The sequence below is a fragment of the Bos taurus genome, chromosome 4, assembly GCF_002263795.3.
Source record: "Bos taurus isolate L1 Dominette 01449 registration number 42190680 breed Hereford chromosome 4, ARS-UCD2.0, whole genome shotgun sequence".
Lineage (NCBI taxonomy): Eukaryota > Metazoa > Chordata > Mammalia > Artiodactyla > Bovidae > Bos > Bos taurus.
In genome coordinates this window covers 113,075,380-113,092,152 of record NC_037331.1, presented here as the reverse complement: position 1 = coordinate 113,092,152, position 16,773 = coordinate 113,075,380, and the positions used below count along the sequence as shown (strand labels likewise).

Sequence of the window (16,773 nt, the reverse complement as noted above, 5' to 3'; positions counted from 1 at the left end):
TGTAAGGAGTTAACCAACTTCCATTGGGGGTTCCCAGGCAGAAAAAGGAGTCCCTCCTTTTGGAACCACCCCATATGATCTTCTTGAAAGTCCTCACTCTTAGCTATAAGAGTCTCGCCTTCAGGATATGAAGGAGTTTCTGGCAGATTAGTCTGTGGAACTAGGGTGGTAACCCCTATTAGGTCATTGTTCTGTAATGTTGCTCTCTTAGCTGCCTGATTAGCTGCTTGGTTCCTTCGTGCCACTTCCGTGCTCCCTTTTTGGTGTCCTTTACAGTGGGAGACTGAAACCTCAGTGGGCAGATGGACTGCCTCCAAGAGTCTAAGAATTTGCTCCCCATATTTGATTGGGGACCTTCGGGTGGTCAAGTGGCCCCTTTCTTTCCAAACAGCAGCAGGTGCATGTAGCACCAGAAAGGCATATTTGGAGTCAGTGTAAATGGCTATTCTTTTTCCTTTTTCCAGTTCTAAAGCTTGAGTCAGGGCTATGAGCTGAGCTAATTGGGTTGAAGTACCTGGTGGCAGAGGCTTAGCCTCTATGATCTCAAAATTGGAGACTACTGCATATCCAGCTCTTCTTTTTCCATCTAAGATAAAGCTGTTTCCATCAGAGTACCAGATTTCCTCAGGATTGGTCAGAGGATCTTCTGACAATCCCTCTTGGGGTTTTGTCCAGTAGTCCAAGGTTTCTAGACAAGAGTGGAAGGGGAGAGAGCCCTCAGGGGTAGACAGGAGGGTGGCTGGGTTAAGAACCTCACAAGGGGATATAGTGAGGCCTGGATTTTCCATCAGCATTACTTGATATCTGAGGATTCTTTGATCAGACATCCATAAATGGCCTCTCATATGTAGGAGTTGTTTTACTTGGTGGCTGGTAAAAATAGTTAGTTTGCCCCCCAAGGAGAGTTTTAAAGCATATTCTATCATGACTGCAATAGTTGCAAGATTTCGAAGGCAGTTGCCAGCCTCAGGTGGTTGGATCGAGCCTCTTGCATAAGTAAGCTACAGGCTGGGGCTCAGATCCCAACCTTTGAATTAACACTCCCAAGGCTATTCCCTCTCTTTCGTGGACATAAAGTTGGAATGCTTTTTCTGGGTCTGGCAACCTTAAGGCAGGTGCTTGAGTTAAGGCTTGTTTTAGTGTAGCCTCTGCCTTCTTTTGAGGAGTTCCCCACATCAATGGGATTGAATCATCTCGTCCCTTTAAGCTTTCATATAAGGGCTGGGCAATTAGACCATAGTTGGGTATCCAGATTCTACAATACCCAGTTAGCCCCAGTAAAGCTCGCAGTTGTTTTCGAGTCATGGGGGAGGGCAACTGTACCTGATCAGAAGACAGCCTCCTGGACCCGATGTAATCTGAACTCCCAGGTAAGTGACCTTTGTCTCCACCATCTGTGCCTTAGCACGGGAGACTTTATATCTCCTTTTTGCCAAAATGTTTAGAACGTGAATTGCATGTTGTTGGGCATTTTTCTCATCTGGAGAGCAGATTAGTAGGTCATCTACGTATTGTAATATTTTCCCATTATGTTCCAGGTCCCAGATCTAGGAGATCCCGGCTAAGGGCCTGTCCAAACAAGTGGGAGCTATCTCTGAACACCTGAGGTAATATTGTCCAAGTCATCTGTTGGTGTTTTTCTCCTGGGGCCTCCCACTCAAAGGCAAAAAGATATTGGGATTTTTTATCCAGTGGTATACAAAAAAAAAAAAAAAAAAAAAGCATCTTTGAGATCCAAGACTGTAAACCACTTGGCACTGGGTGGGATTTCTCCCAAGATTACATAGGGATTGGGTACTGTGTGTTGGAGGGGGACTACAGCTGCATTTATGATCCAGAGATTTTGAACCATTTACCAGGTTCCATCCTTTTTCTTTACTGAGAGGATTGGGGTATTACATGGTGAATTGGTGGGGACCCATAGCCCACAACAAAGATTTTATTTATTAAAGGCTGTAGTCCCTCCCAAGCCTCTCTTTTGAGGGGATATTGTTTCCGGTTAGGAAACCGAATGGGATCTCGGAGGACAATGATGACTGGTTCAGCTTGGTGGGCTCGTCCAGGAATCCCCTGGTCCCACATCTGGGGGCTAATTTTGTCCTCCCATAGTTTTTGGTCCCTCTCTATTGGAGAAGGTGTAATGGGATTTTCAGTAGTAACCAGGAGCTGTAGGGCTCTAGGGGCTGAAAAGCTTCCCATCACAAGGGTGGTCTCCTGTTTAGTGAGTGTATCTCTTTCCATTAAGGGAGTAGGACACTCAGGGACCACCAGAAACTGGCGGGAAAATATTTGTCCATCCCAGCAACAGAGAAGTCCTCAAGTGAATCTTTTGGTAATTGTTTTTCCTGGAGCACCCAAACTAGTACAGATATGGGAGGAGAAGGCTCCCGAGTAGGAAGTCAGGACAGAGTAGCAGTCCCTGTGTCAACCAAGAAATTCTTGGACCTATCTGCCTCATCCAATTGTGCCCTTGGCTCCATCCTCATGGTGGTTATCTGTGACAGGTGGGCTGGCTGAGGTGGACTGCTTCAGTCCTGTTGAACCATCATGAGGGAAGGCTTGGTGCTTGACCTTGAGGCTCTTGGGTCCCCAGGGCAAAGTGCCACCCAATGTCCCAGTTGATGGCATTTGTAGCAAGCCGTTTGAGGAGACTTGTCACGGCTTGGACACTCTTTGGCCTAATGCCCCATCTGCCTACAGACTAGGCATTTGCTTCGTGCCTTGTCCTTTAAGGACTCAGGGTTTGAAATAGGGCTTCCGTGTAGGGCGGCCAGCATCTGGGCATGCCTTGTCTCTTTCCTTCTCTCCCTCTCCTGGGCCTTGGCCTCCTTCTCCTGTTCTCTGTTATAAAAGGTATTGGTGGACCATCTCATCTGTCTGGACCATCTCATCTAAAGGAGAAGCAGGGTCCTGCTGCTAATCTGATGCACACTAGGACAGGAATTTGTCCTTTAAAATCACCTGTCCCTCGTAAGAGTCTAAGTCCAGATTGGTAAACTTTTGGAGGGCTTCTTTTAGCCTTTCCAGAAAGGCAATGGGGTTCTCATTGGGCTCTCGAGTTATTGCTGAGACTGGGCATAGTCCCACAAGTAATAGGCTTCCTTCTATTTCCATGGGTGGACTTTCTTAGGGGTGAGTCATTCTGAAGCTTATCCTACCCAGTACTGTTGCAACCTGAGAGCCAGGCATCCCCAGGTCAGGGTGAAGATCCCCAGGCAGGCTGAGGCATGACAGCCTCCTGGAGATCAAATCCCCGGACAGGTCAAGGCTCGAGGTCCTCCCGAGAATTGGGTTCCTGGGCAGGTCGAGGTGTGACGACCTCCTGGGACCCCTGGACTGGCAGATCCCTGAGCAGGTTTAGGTGTGACAACCTTTCGAGGACCAGACCCCTAGGCAGGTCAAGGCAGGTTGACCTCCTGGGACCCCCAGGCTGGAGTTGGGCATCTCCAAGGTCTCCAGCATGACCAGTGCTGGGTAGGATTAAGAGGTTGTGATTTTAACTCATTGCCAGTTTGTTCACGACAGATGGGAATAGATATCATGATGTAAAGCAATCCAAGCCTGTGCCCTGAGACTGGGAAACAGTGAAACAGTCACAAGCCTTGTCCTCTTACTGTTCTAAGGGATTTAAGTCATTGATTTCTTCCCCTAGTCCTCCTTAAGAGCAGGTTAGGGTGTCTCCACAGGTAAATATTTCGTTGTCATAGACCCACGTTAGGTAATAACGGAAGTAGTGACAAATGAGTGGGTTATCTGGCCCTGTTAGGGACATGAAGGTATTTTAATAATAGGCTGGGTGGAGCAACATTGCCTACAAGGGGGCAGGGTCCTGATTGTAGGAGTTAGTCATTGGCTTAAGAACAAATTTGTCAAGAGGCAACAGACCAAATGTTCCGTAAAAGTGGAGTGGAGATTTGATCCAGGGGTATTATTGTAAATTTAGGAGAATGGTGGTAAGGGTTTGAGCCCAAACGGCCTGCAGGGCTAACTCCCAAAGTGGCAAACATTATCCCTGGAAGTCCAATTGCCTTTGAAGGGATGCCAACTGATGGACTTATAGCAGGCATTGTGTGCCTGTCCCCCACCCTAGGGGGTTCACTGAGAGATGCTGATGTTGCACATGTTGTAGGAAACATGGAAGATGAAGGCTTGAATATCTAGATGGATTGGATATTATACAGTATTTCCCTTCCAAGGGCCAGCTATTTTCTGGTTGTCCCTCCAGAAGATTGTAGAGGTGACATTGTGGGCCTGGATGGGGCTTAGGAAACGAGCATGAAACAGGAGGGAAGGGGGCAGGGCACGACCTTTGAAAGAAGCACATAGCACAGGGACATAATGTAAATCGATTAAAATCAACTGGGTCCAAGATGACAAGTCAAATTCAAGTAAACCTTAATCCCCAATCTGTAAGCCAAAAGACACACCCAGAGCTCCAAGGCACTGTCAAAAGATGGAGGAGGGGGTGATTCCCCAATGGTTGGGATGATCCTCCCCCTCATCAGCACATGAATTCATTTTGGCTAGCAAAACCTAGCCAGGCAGCATTCCATGGCCAGAGCCCTTGTCCTCAGCAATGGCCCACACCCTGAAGACTGCGCTTCTCTCTGAATCCTAACAAATCCACCTCTTACTTATCGCTTTGTCTCTCACTGAATTTTTGCAATGAGACATCAGAGCCCGAGCTTCCTTAGGTCCTGAAGCCAGGCATTCTGGGTTTTGGCCAGGCTCAAGTCTCAGGAGAGATCTGAAGGACAGGAGGAAAAAGCAGTGGGAAAACCATGCCAAGGAATCCCCTTCATAGCCTGCTGAAAATTCTGCTAAATATCTCAAATCTGACTGGTGCTCACAGTTTTCATTGGCCTGATCCTTGGCACAAAGAAGAGTAAGGACAGAAGAACCCCCACTGGCTTGGGTAACAGCTACTGGGGCCCAGCAGATAGTGCCTTTGGGACGTACCAAAGAGTAGCCTCTCGAGAGTCCCTCAATTGTGCCCACTGCTGCCCATCTGTTCACGGGGGGTTTGAGGAAACAAGAAACTAGAGATTGTAAAGGAAATGAGATTTCATTAGGCATATGTCCCTACAGCCATAGGAGCGAGGACCTCCTACCTTAACCGGAGGTCTTCTGGAATCTGAGACTGAGCTGCGTGAGCTTTCTGCTGAGTTCGTTTTTCTCTGTCCCAGTTTCCAGCACGATGGGCCTCTTGTCAGTTCCCTTGAGCTTAGGTTTCTTACTGTTCTGCTTCTACTGTGGGAGCTTTTGCTGAGTTGGGCTCCTGCTGTGCTTGGCCTCCACCTTCCTGGGGCCACACGGAGGTTCTTTCAGCCAGGGTAAATCCGAGTCATGGCACCATAGATATCAGGTGAGTGTATGCTCCTCAGTTCTGTCTCATCACAACAAAGATTTGAAGTGACAGACATTAAAGTCCTCAGCTCGTCACAGCTCTCGGGTCTTGGGCAGACTGTGTTATAGCTCTCAGGTATCTAACAGACCGTGTTGTAGCTCTTAGACAAATCAGTGTTACAGCTCCGTGTTACACCTCTATTGTATTTAGAAAATAGCAGGAAAATCCATCATCCAGGCGTGAGGGCATGTCAACCCAAAGATGCGAGCCAACAGGTGGGAGAAAGAGATAGAGAGAGCGAGAGCGAGAGAGAGCCCTTTGGCTCCTCTTTTCATTTGTTTTTTTCCTCCCCGTGGGCGTGCCCTATATAAACTGGGCTAGACAGGAATGTTGTTTGTTCTACCTGAGGTCCTCACTCAGGTCCTTGGACGTTCCTTTGACCTTGCTTTGTTCTATTTTCATGGGCTTTCCCCTTCCTTGTCTTTTAGCCACCTCCATTTTGGACTCCTATTTCCTATTCTAACTACCTAACACTATCAATAGTACATGAGGTTCCCTTTTCTCCACTTCCTCACAACATTTGTTGTTTCTTGGCTTTTTGATGTAGTCATTGTAAGGTAAAGGAACTAGAGAAGGCAAGGTTCGGAGAAAGAATGAGACTGATACTCTACAGAAACAGATCACCTTTAATAAGGCGAGAAGGTGCAACAGTCAGACCAGGGGAACTGCTGCACTAAGTCAAGAAGAGAGTGGTATATATGGAAAACATATGTATGCAGAGATATATTGTTTTGAGGGGGTCTGTTTTTCCTCAAGATTGCTTTTGATTAGTTCACTTTCAACAACTGGGGCAAGGAATTCCTGAGACGGGCCACAGACTGGGATCGGCTAGGAGCTGAACGTAACCAATCTTCATGTTCATTCCTTTCTTCAGGTAGAAAGTTCTTTATTCTGTATAAAATGGTGGGGAGGACCTAGAGGGGAGTTTTAACTCTAGGTTATTTTGAGCCAGGTAGCTTTCCTTCATTCCAGACCCTAAGGAATATACAGAAAGAGAAAGAGAGATGGGCGTTGTCAATGTTCAGGGCTTCTTTGTGCTAAATGAGGGGCCGGGGCTTGTGGTCTGGGAGGAAGGAAGTCTAAGGCCCATAATGTTGATTTTCTATCCTAGCTGCCAGGGTCTCAAACAGAAGAACAGTCTTGACTTGATCTAGAGAAATGGCTCAAATTCAGTCCTGGAGGAATCCCTGGAAAGATTAAAGAAACAAGGTCCAAACGTAAATAGGAGGATAATGAACATGAATGGTCCAAGAAGGGGCAAAACCCAAGGCATCCAGTTCCAATCCGCCAACCATGACTGCCAGAGGTGGCTTAATCTCTGGCCAATTTGATAGGCTCGATCTGTAGGGTTTTTTTGCAGCTTCCTGGACAACACCTGACTGGTTGGCATAGAAGCAGCAGCATTCATCCAGAGAAAGGCAGAAACCTCCCATTTCTACAGTGAGTAGATCTCATCCCCTTCTATTTTGTAACACTAGAGCCGCCAAGGAATCGAGTTGATTTTGAACAGTTATTAGACATTGGGGCATTTCCTGGAGGCTGTCTGATACGTCTTTAGATAGTGCCTGATAGTTTTGGATGGAGGTGGTTAGGCTGGCAGTTCCGGTTCCAATTCCAGCCGCTATTCCTGACTGTGTGGATCACAACAAACTGTACACAATTCTGAAAGAGATGGGAATACCAGACTACCTAACCTGCCTCTTGAGAAATTTGTATGCAGGTCAGGAAGCAACAGTTAGAACTGGACATGGAACAACAAACTGGTTCCAAATAGGAAAAGGAGTACGTCAAGGCTGTATATTGTCACCCTGCTTATTTAACTTCTATGCAGAGTACATCATGAGAAACGCTAGGCTGGAAGAAGCACAAGCTGGAATCAAGATTGCCGGGAGAAATATCAATAACCTCAGATATGCAAATGACACCACCCTCATGGCAGAAAGTGAAGAGGAACTAAAAAGCCTCTTGATGAAAGTGAAAGAGGACAGTGAAAGAGTTGGCTTAAAGCTCAACATTCAGAAAATGAAGATCATGGCATCTGGTCCATCACTTCATGGGAAATAGATGGGGAAACAGTGTCAGACTTTATTTTTTGGGGGCTCCAAAATCACTGCAGATGGTGACTTCAGCCATGAAACTAAAAAGCATTTACTCCTTGGAAGGAAAGTTATGATCAACCTAGATAGCATATTGAAAAGCAGAGAGATTACTTTGCCAACAGAGGGCCGTCTAGTCAAGGCTATGGTTTTTCCAGTGGTCATGTATGGATGTGAGAGTTGGACTGTGAAGAAAGCTGAGTGCCGAAGAATTGATGCTTTTGAACTGTGGTGTTGGAGAAGACTCTTGAGAGTCTCTTGGACTGCAAGGAGATCCAACCAGTCCATTCTGAAGGAGATCAGCCCTGGGATTTCTTTGGAAGGAATGATGCTAAAGCTGAAACTCCAGTACTTTGGCCACCTCATGCGAAGAGTTGACTCATTGGAGAAGACTCTGATGCTGGGAGGGATTGGAGGCAGGAGGAGAAGGGGGCGACAGAGGATGAGATGGCTGGATGGCATCACCGACCTTGAGGCCTTGTGCAATATTTTGGCTGATTTGGGTCATTTCATTAATCTATGTGTCTGTTTTTGCTCCAATACCATACTGTCTTGATTACTGTTGATATTGTTTTGATTACAGACAGCATAATTCCTCCCACTTTGTTCTTTCTCAAAATTGTTTTGACTTCTCAAAATCTTTTGTGTTTCCATACAAAAATTTTAAATTATTTCTTCTAGTTCTTTAAAAATGCCATTGGTAATTTGATAGGGATTGCATTGAATCTGTAAATCACCTTAGGTAGTATGGTCATTTTATCAATGTTAATTCTTCCAATTTAAGAACGTGATATGTCTTTCTATCTCTTTGTGTTGTCTTCAATTTCCTTCATCAATGTGGTATAGTTTTCGGAGTCCAGGTCTTTCATCTCCTTTAGGTAGACTTGCTGCTGCTGCTAAGTCTTTTCAGTTGTGTCCGACTCTGTGCGACCCCATAGACGGCAGCCCACTAGGCTTCCCTGTCCCTGGGATTCTCCAGGCAAGAACACTGGAGTGGGTTGCCATTTCCTTCTCCAATGCATGAAAGTGAAAAGTCAAAGTGAAGTCTTACCCCTAGGTATTTATTTCTTTTTTATGAAAAGATAAATGGGATTGTTTCCTTAATTTCTCTTTTTGATAGTTCTTTGTTAGTGTATAGAAATGCAACAGATTTCTCTGTATTAATTTTGTATCCTGCACTTCACTGACCTCCCTGATGAGCTCTAGTAGTTTTCTTTAGGATTTCCTATATATAGTATCACGTCATTTGCAAACAGTGACAGGTTTACTTCTCCCTTTCTGATGTAGATTCCTTTTATTTCTTTTTCTTTTCTGATTACTGTGGCTAGGACTTCCAAAACTATGTTCAGCCAAAGTGGCAAGAGTGGGCATTATCAACTTGCTCCTGATCCTAGACTGAGTGCTTTCAGCTTTTGACTGTTGACTATGATGTTTGCTATGGGTTTGTCATTGTTGTTATTTAGTCACTAAGTCATATCCAACTCTTCTGGGACCCGGTGGACTGTAGCTGCCAGGCTCTTCTGTCTGTGGGACTTCCCAGGCAAGAACACCTGGAGTCGGTAGCCATTCCCTTCTCCAAGGGATCTTCCCCACCCAGAGATTGAACCCACATCTCTTGCACTGGCAGGTGGCTTCTTTCCCACTGAGCCACCAGGAAAGCCATGGGTTTGTCATATATGGCCTTTATTGTGTTGAGGTAGACATTACTTTGTCAACAAAGGTCCATCTAGTCAAGGCTATGGTTTTTTCAGTGGTCATGTATGGATGTGAGAGTTGGACTATAAAGAACGCTGAGCCCCGAAGAATTGATGCTTTTGCACTGTGGTGTTGGAGAAGACTCTTGAGAGTCCCTTGGACTGCAAGGAGATCCAACCAGTCCATCCTAAAGGAAATAAGTCCTGAATATTCATTGGAAGGACTGATGTTGAAGCTGAAACTCCAATATTTGGCCACCTGATGCAAAGAGCTGACTCATTTGAAAAGACCCCGATGCTGGGAAAGATTGAAGGTGGGAGGAGAAGGGGATGACAGAGGATGAGATGGTTGGATGGCATCACCGACTCAATGGACACAGTTTTGGGTGGACTCCAGGAGTTGGTGCTGGGCAGGGAGAGCTGGTGTGCTGCGGTTCATAGGGTTGCAAAGAGTTGGACACAACTGAGTGACTGAACTGAACTGAACTGAACTGATGTTCCCTTTATGTCCACTTCCTGGAGATTTTTTATTATAAATGGATGCTGAATTTTATCAAAAAGTTTTTCTACATCTATTGAGATAATTGAATTTTTTTTTTATTCTTCAATTTGTTAACATGGCATATCACACTGGTTTGCAGAAATCGAAAAATCCTCATATCCGTAGGATGAATCCACCTGATCCCGGTATATGACCCTTTTAATGTATTATTTGATTTGGTTTGCTAATTTTTTTAATTTTACTATTCATAAGACTGAAGAGAAAGAGCAAATATTGGCTACAAACAGTGAACAAAAGACAAATACAAAGAGCAGCTAACATTTCTGAATTTCTAGACTTAAGTTCTAAAAGGATGTCAACACTCAGGACACTATGACATGGAATCATGATGTCAATCACCTCAAAACAGAAATCTAGCTCATGAGAAACTGCTTTGCTTTAATAACAGAAAGGCATTTTTCATGATGGGCAGAGCTCTCCCCAAAGAGAAGCAACACTTGCAATTTATGGAGCCAACAAAAAAGATATTTTAAAAGTGTCCCACTCCTTAATCAGCTATACTCCAATACAAAATATAAAAAAAATTTTTTTAAGTCTCCCCCTCTAATAGGTGCTCTACTCATAAGTTTTGCTTTTCATGAATACTTTAACGTTTTAGAATGTTGTTGTTGTTCAGTCACTAAGTGGTGTCTGACCCTTTCCAACCCTATGGACTGCAGCATGCCAGGCTTCCCTGTCCATCACCAACTCCTGGAGCTTGCTCAAACTCATGTCCAACGAGTTGGTGATGCCATCCAACCATCTCATCCTCTTCCCCTTCTCCTCTTGCTTTCAATCTTTCCCAGCATCAGGGTCTTTCTCAATGAGTTAGCTCTTTGCATCAGGTGGCCAAAGTATTGGACCTTCAGCCTCAGTATCAATCCCTCTCATAACTATTTAGAATTGATTTCCTTTAGGATTGACTTGTTTGATCTCCTTGCAGTCCAAGGAACTCTCAAGAGTCTTCTCTAACACCACAGTTCAAAAACATCAGTTCTTTGGCACTCAGCCATTTTTATGGTCCAACTCTCACATCCATACATGACTACTGGAAAAACCAGTAGTCATTTTAGAATGTAGGAGTGGGTTAAAATTGATGTTGCATTTTTGCTATTTTTATCTCATTTGTTTAAAATAGTGTGCTATTTATTTTCACATAAACTAGTCTCCTAGTCCTAGCTTTGGAAAATCTGTTTATTTTCTTCACCCATAAAAGCCCAGATACAGAACTTTAAGCTTTCAATGTTGGGCATACTTGCTTTTGAAAAGGAAATCTTGCTATGCCACAACCTGTGATCAGCTATCATAAATAATTCACCCACAGAATCTGGGTTGTATGAATGTGATGCTTCTAAATCCTCTTACATAATAGTTTTAGAGGATTCAAAGAGCCTGCAATGCAGGAGGCCTGAGTTCAATCCCTGGGTTGGGAAGACATCCTAGAGAAGGGCATGGCAACCCACTCCAGTATTCTTGCCTGGAGAATTCCATGGACAGAGGAGCCTGGCGGGCTACAGTCCATGGGGTCGCAAAAGGTTGGACATGATTGAGTGACTTTCATTTTCACCTTGTTTCATAGAGTTGAAAGCTGTCACTGTCATCAGTATTCTTTGTATATCAATAGGGTGCATGGCAGTAAGCTTTCACTCTGTTTTCACTAAAAACATCTGTAGATTAATTATTGATGTTCTTTGGGAAGCAGACTACACTTATGTTCATTCTTTTCCATTGGTTACAATAAATTTTTCTTGCTGAGTAAATAAAGACGACCAGCAGCTTCTCAATATGCAAAAGACTGTCAATTCCCAGTTGACCCTTGCTAAAATATCATGGGAAGGAAAAAACAACTCACTGCTAAATAAATAAATTCTTAAGGGAAGCTGTCAATCATGCCTTTTTGCAATCTATCCTGAACAATTTGCTTCAGGCTCATTTAAAAGGCTACATATGGGCTTCCCTGGTGGCTCAGTGGTAAAGAATCCTCCTGCCAATACAAGAGACACAGGTTCCATCCCTAGTCTGGGAGGATCTCACATACTGCAGAGCAACTAAGCCTGTGTGCCACAAGTACTGAACTTGTGCTCTAGAGCTCCTGTGCCACAACTAATGAAGCCCACGTGCCCTAGAGCCCATGCCTCCCAGCAAGACAAACCCACACTCCCTGCAACTGGAGATTAGCTCTACTCTCTGCAACTAGAGAAAAGCCCAGGTGCAGCAGCAAAGACCGAGTGCAGCCAAATAAAAAAAAGTAAAGGCTACACAAAATTACCCAGCCAGCATTTTACCTTTTGCCTGGCCAACTCGTTACTCACTGCTCATCAGATACAGCAGTTTAGGACAGATTCCATGGGAAGCACACAGCGCTTAATGGGAAGAAGTCCTCAGAAACAGGGACAGGTAGGGATCACAGAAGAGACAGGGAGGATTCTCATTGGGTTGGCTGATTTTGAGGAGCTCTTTTCTTACCTACTTACCCTAACAAAAAGACTGACTAAAAGCATCAAGTGTATCGTCAAGAGTATTCTGTATAAAGTTCGGCTGACTGGTAGGATTTTGCAAACCTGCTTAGCCATTAGACTCTTGGTAAGACTTTGCCTGAGATGAATTGTCAGAGACCTGAGTGCCATCTGGGGGTGGCAGGGCGGGGTGGTCAGGGAAGACAAGGACTAGGGAAGCCCAAAGTGAACACAAGCTTGTCTAATTACTAACCTGCACTCGGGAAGCCTCTTGACCTGCTCTTGCAGGACCAGACACAGTATTCTTTCCCTACATCCGTTCTACTCCCTCTCTAGGGAACCCTGCCAAACAGGCTCCAGGACTTCTCATGTAAATGCCATCTTTACCCCTTCACCTCCTAAGAAAGGAAGAGTCCAGATGCTTATCTCCTAAAACAAGATGGTCATTAAATCTGGGGGCTACTCTACAGTTGGAGAAGACTCTTGAGAGTCCCTTGGACTGCAAGGAGATCCAACCAGTCCATTCTAAAGGAGATCAGTCCTGGGTGTTCTTTGGAAAGAATGATGCTAAAGCTGAAACTCCAGTACTTTGGCCACCTCATGTGAAGAGTTGACTCATTGGAAAAGACTCTGGTGCTGGGAGGGATTGGGAGCAGGAGGAGAAGGGGACGACAGAGAATGAGATGGCTGGATGGCATCACCGACTCGATGGACATGAGTTTGAGTGAACTGTGGGAGTTGGTGATGGACAGGGAGGCCGGGTGTGCTGCAATTCATGGGGTCACAAAGAGTCGGACATGACTGAGCCTCTGAACTGAATTACAGTTCAATTCAACAGATACTCATATAATTCCATATGTGCAAGAAAGCTGAAAACCTCGGTAGTTTCTTCTTTTTGATTCTGCCTAACTAAAAGCTCTGCTGCATTTATGTATTGACGACGGCCATCAGCTTCAAAGGCACAGTTCTGTCCAGCCAAAAGGCCAAAATCTCCAGGAGGGGACAATTTCCAGGTCCACGGCACAACATGCTGCACACTTGAACTTTTAAACAACTGGCTAGACAGTATTCCTTCCTTCCATCTACTTTCTCAATCACTGGAAAAGCTCAGACCAGTGGGAACATCTTTCGAGTTTTGAGAGTCTTCTGCAAAAGTCATTCTTCACATACACTGTAAAAGAGATTTTCCTCTTCTTTTCTCCAGTACTCTCCCTGGGCCAGGGAGTCCCTCACAGAGGGATTGCACTTAGCCAGCAGAACCTGGATGCCAAAGGCTTCATAAACCCTGAGAACTTCTTTCATCACGTGGATCCCTGCTGGATCTAAAAGCTGTATTGCACTGCAGTCAGTCACGATGGTGTGGAACTCTAAGGAATGGGAAAGTCGCACTGAAACTTCATCCTGGATTCCACTGAGAGCGGCTATTTCCCTTTTGATCTTTTTCTTTGCTACCTTCTTCTGAGCTGCCTACGAAATGATTGGATGGCATCACAGGTTCAATGGACACGAGTTTCAGCAAGCTCTGGGATTTGGTGATGGACAGGGAGGCCTGGCGGGCTGCAGTCCATGGGGTCACGAAGAGTCGGACACAACTGAGTGACTGAACTTAACTGGTTACTAAGACTGGATTGGGGGGTGGTGGCTTATAAAAAAGATTTAAAATATTCTCTGTTCATGTAATAGAGAGTGGATTTCTAGTGGACAACCTTGATGGTTGACTTAGCCTGACAGGTCTTGTAGGCAGACATGGATTCAAAGATTTCAGGCTTTTTTGTTGGGCCAAGCAATGAAGTCTTTGACTTCTGAGTGTAGAGGATGAGCGAAAACAAGAAAAACCAACTCCAATAAGCAGGCCTATTTCAGTACTTGGTTCAGAGGACAGCACAGTACCAAATGAGATAACTGTATCCATTCAGTTAATCCTCCACATCATCCATGGAATTCTCTAGATACTAGAGTGGGTAGCCGTCCCCTTCTCCAGGGGATCTTCCCAACCCAGGGACTGAACAGGAGTCTCCTGCATCACAGGCGGATCCTTTACCAGCTGAGCTTCCAGGAAAGCACCACATCTTGGGCAGATTCTTAAATTTACTTAGGGCTCTCCAGGGATTTGGCTTTCAAGGTGGCACTAGTGATAAAGAATGCACCTGCCAATGCAGGAGACTTAAGAGACGCAGAGTGTATCTCTGAGTCAGGAAGATCCCCTGGAGGAGGGCACGGGAACCCACTCCGGTATTGTTGTCTGGAGAAGTCCCATGGACAGAGGAGCCTGGTGGGCTACAGTCCATGGGGTCACAAAGAGTCAGATATGACTGAGCTTCTAACACTTTCACTTTCACTAATGAATAATCCCCACCATTACTCCAATGGAGTCTGAGTCCAGGGAGATACTTGGCCTGAGATGTAACAGCTGTGAAGGAGGCACAGGTGACAAATCCACTCAGCAAGGCATCTGAGAGAGAGACTGAAACAAAGCCCACTTGATAGAGCGCATTGCTGCCTGAAAAACTCCAACCTTAAAGGTGACCATACTGTCAACTATAATGTCATAGCTACTTGTGTTACATATCTTGCCTGATGTCTGGCTTAATAGTGTGTTCCCACCTGAAACCATTCCCAAAGAAGGAGCAACATGGGCAGTGTCACTGCCAGCTCTGTACAATTCTCAGTCAACTACAGCTGACTGGTCATAAGGCACAACACTCCAAAGATGCCCACAGAGATGTGATGGAGGACCCAATGGGAAGTAAAGTGAGACGACAAAAAAAGATGTGTGTAGACCATCGGTATTTTCCTGGCCAGCCAAGAGAGAATAAGCAGTGGGCTGGGGCACCAACAAGATGCCCCCAATCAAGCCAGACATCACATCTCCTAAAATGTTTTCCTCCAGATTACATTTTGGGAGCCACTGCAAAACAGGAAGGAAACCAAAAATGATATTTTGGGGTTTGGTTGGATTGCACTGGAAATTGTAGGTTTTTGTGGCAAATTGCCTGAAGTTAGTATCTGGTTTCTCTTAAGGCTCCAAGTGGACCCTAGGATAAGGTCTGCAATGATCATTGGTCTCAAATTGCTGAAAGTTGTTACGTGATTCCTCTTCATGCTCCAGGGGGGATCCTACATGAGACCTGTATTGGTTATTTCCTTTAACGGAGTCCTCAGATGAAAGGTTATCTTGCTTTTTATTTTTCAAAGACATTTCTGGAGATAGATGTTCCAGCCTCGCTGAGCAAGAAATCAGATCGGCGAATTCACATAGGAGCTCTTCATCTCTCAATGCAACTGGTGCAGGACTCTCTTCTCACTTTCTACCTTCAGGCCAAGCTAGTTTGAGTGCATTCCTTCTACTTTGGAATAGCTCTCTGTGATTTCTGGGTCAAGAGACTTTTCCAAACTGCTTGATTCTGGGCCACCCACACACAACCTGCCTTCAAGGAGCATCTTCCACCATGGCAGGACTGAGGGGATAAGGTGGTGTGGGCAGAGGCAGCCCACCTCCAGGCCAGCGTCCCTTTAACCCATCGACCCCTTGCCCACCCATTGCCTGGTCCCTGGAAGAGGAGGGCCCAGCCAGGCAGGGCAGGGGAGTGGCATGCAGGCACCATCTAGGAGGTGCAGAAGGTGACTCTAGAGTGAAAGCCCAGCATGGTTTGTTGATATTTTGTTGAGGACATTTGCATATATGTTCATCAGTGATATTGGCCTATACTTTTCTTTTTGTGTGTTATCTTTTCTGATTTTGATATCAGAGTGATGCTGGCCTCATACAATGAGTTCGGAAGTATTTCTTCCTCGGCAATTTTTAAAAATCATTTGAGGAGGATAGCTGCTAACATTTTCATAAATGTTTGATAGAATTCACTTGTGAAGCCATCTGGTCCTGGACTTTGTTTCTTGGTCTGAATAACACATTCAGTTTCATGATTAGTTATTGTGAAAGTGAAAGTCACTCAGTTGTGTCCGAGTCCTTGTGAACCCATGGACTATACAGTCCAAGGAATTCTCCAGGCCAGAATACTGTAGTGGGTAGCCATTTCCTTCTCCAGGGGATCTTCTCAACCCTGGTCTCCTGCATTGTGGGTGGATTCTTTACCAGTATCCCCACCTGTCAAGTGGGAGACCCGGTTAGATTTCCCAATAGGGAGACTATAGAACTGGTTATTGGTCTATTCATATATTTGATTTTTTCCTGGTTCACTGTTGGGAGATTGTACATTTCTAAGAATTTGTCCTCTTCTTCCATGTTCATTTTATTGGCAAGATTGTTTTAGCTATCCAGGGTCATTTGTGTTCCCATACAAATAGTAAAATTTTGTGTTTTAATTCTGTGAGAAGTGCCACTGGTTATTTGATAGAAATTGCATTGAGTCTGTAGATTACATTGGATAGTGTAGAACAGTATCGTTACAGACATTTCCACAATATTGATTCTTCCAATCCCTGAAAAATATATATATAGATATACAATTGCCTCCTGCCTCTCTGGGCAGCTCTCCAAGATCAGCAAGTGGGTCTCCCTCAAGCTTCTGTCATATCACTGCTTCTGCACTGGGTCTCAGAGCATGAGAGATTTTGTCCA

General features: G+C 45.0%; 1 pseudogene; it reads right to left on the bottom strand.

Annotated features, from left to right (window-relative positions):
* Positions 1–3,262: 3,262 nt before the first annotated feature.
* Positions 3,263–16,499, bottom strand: LOC100337142 (sulfate transporter-like; annotated as a pseudogene).
* Positions 16,500–16,773: the final 274 nt, after the last annotated feature.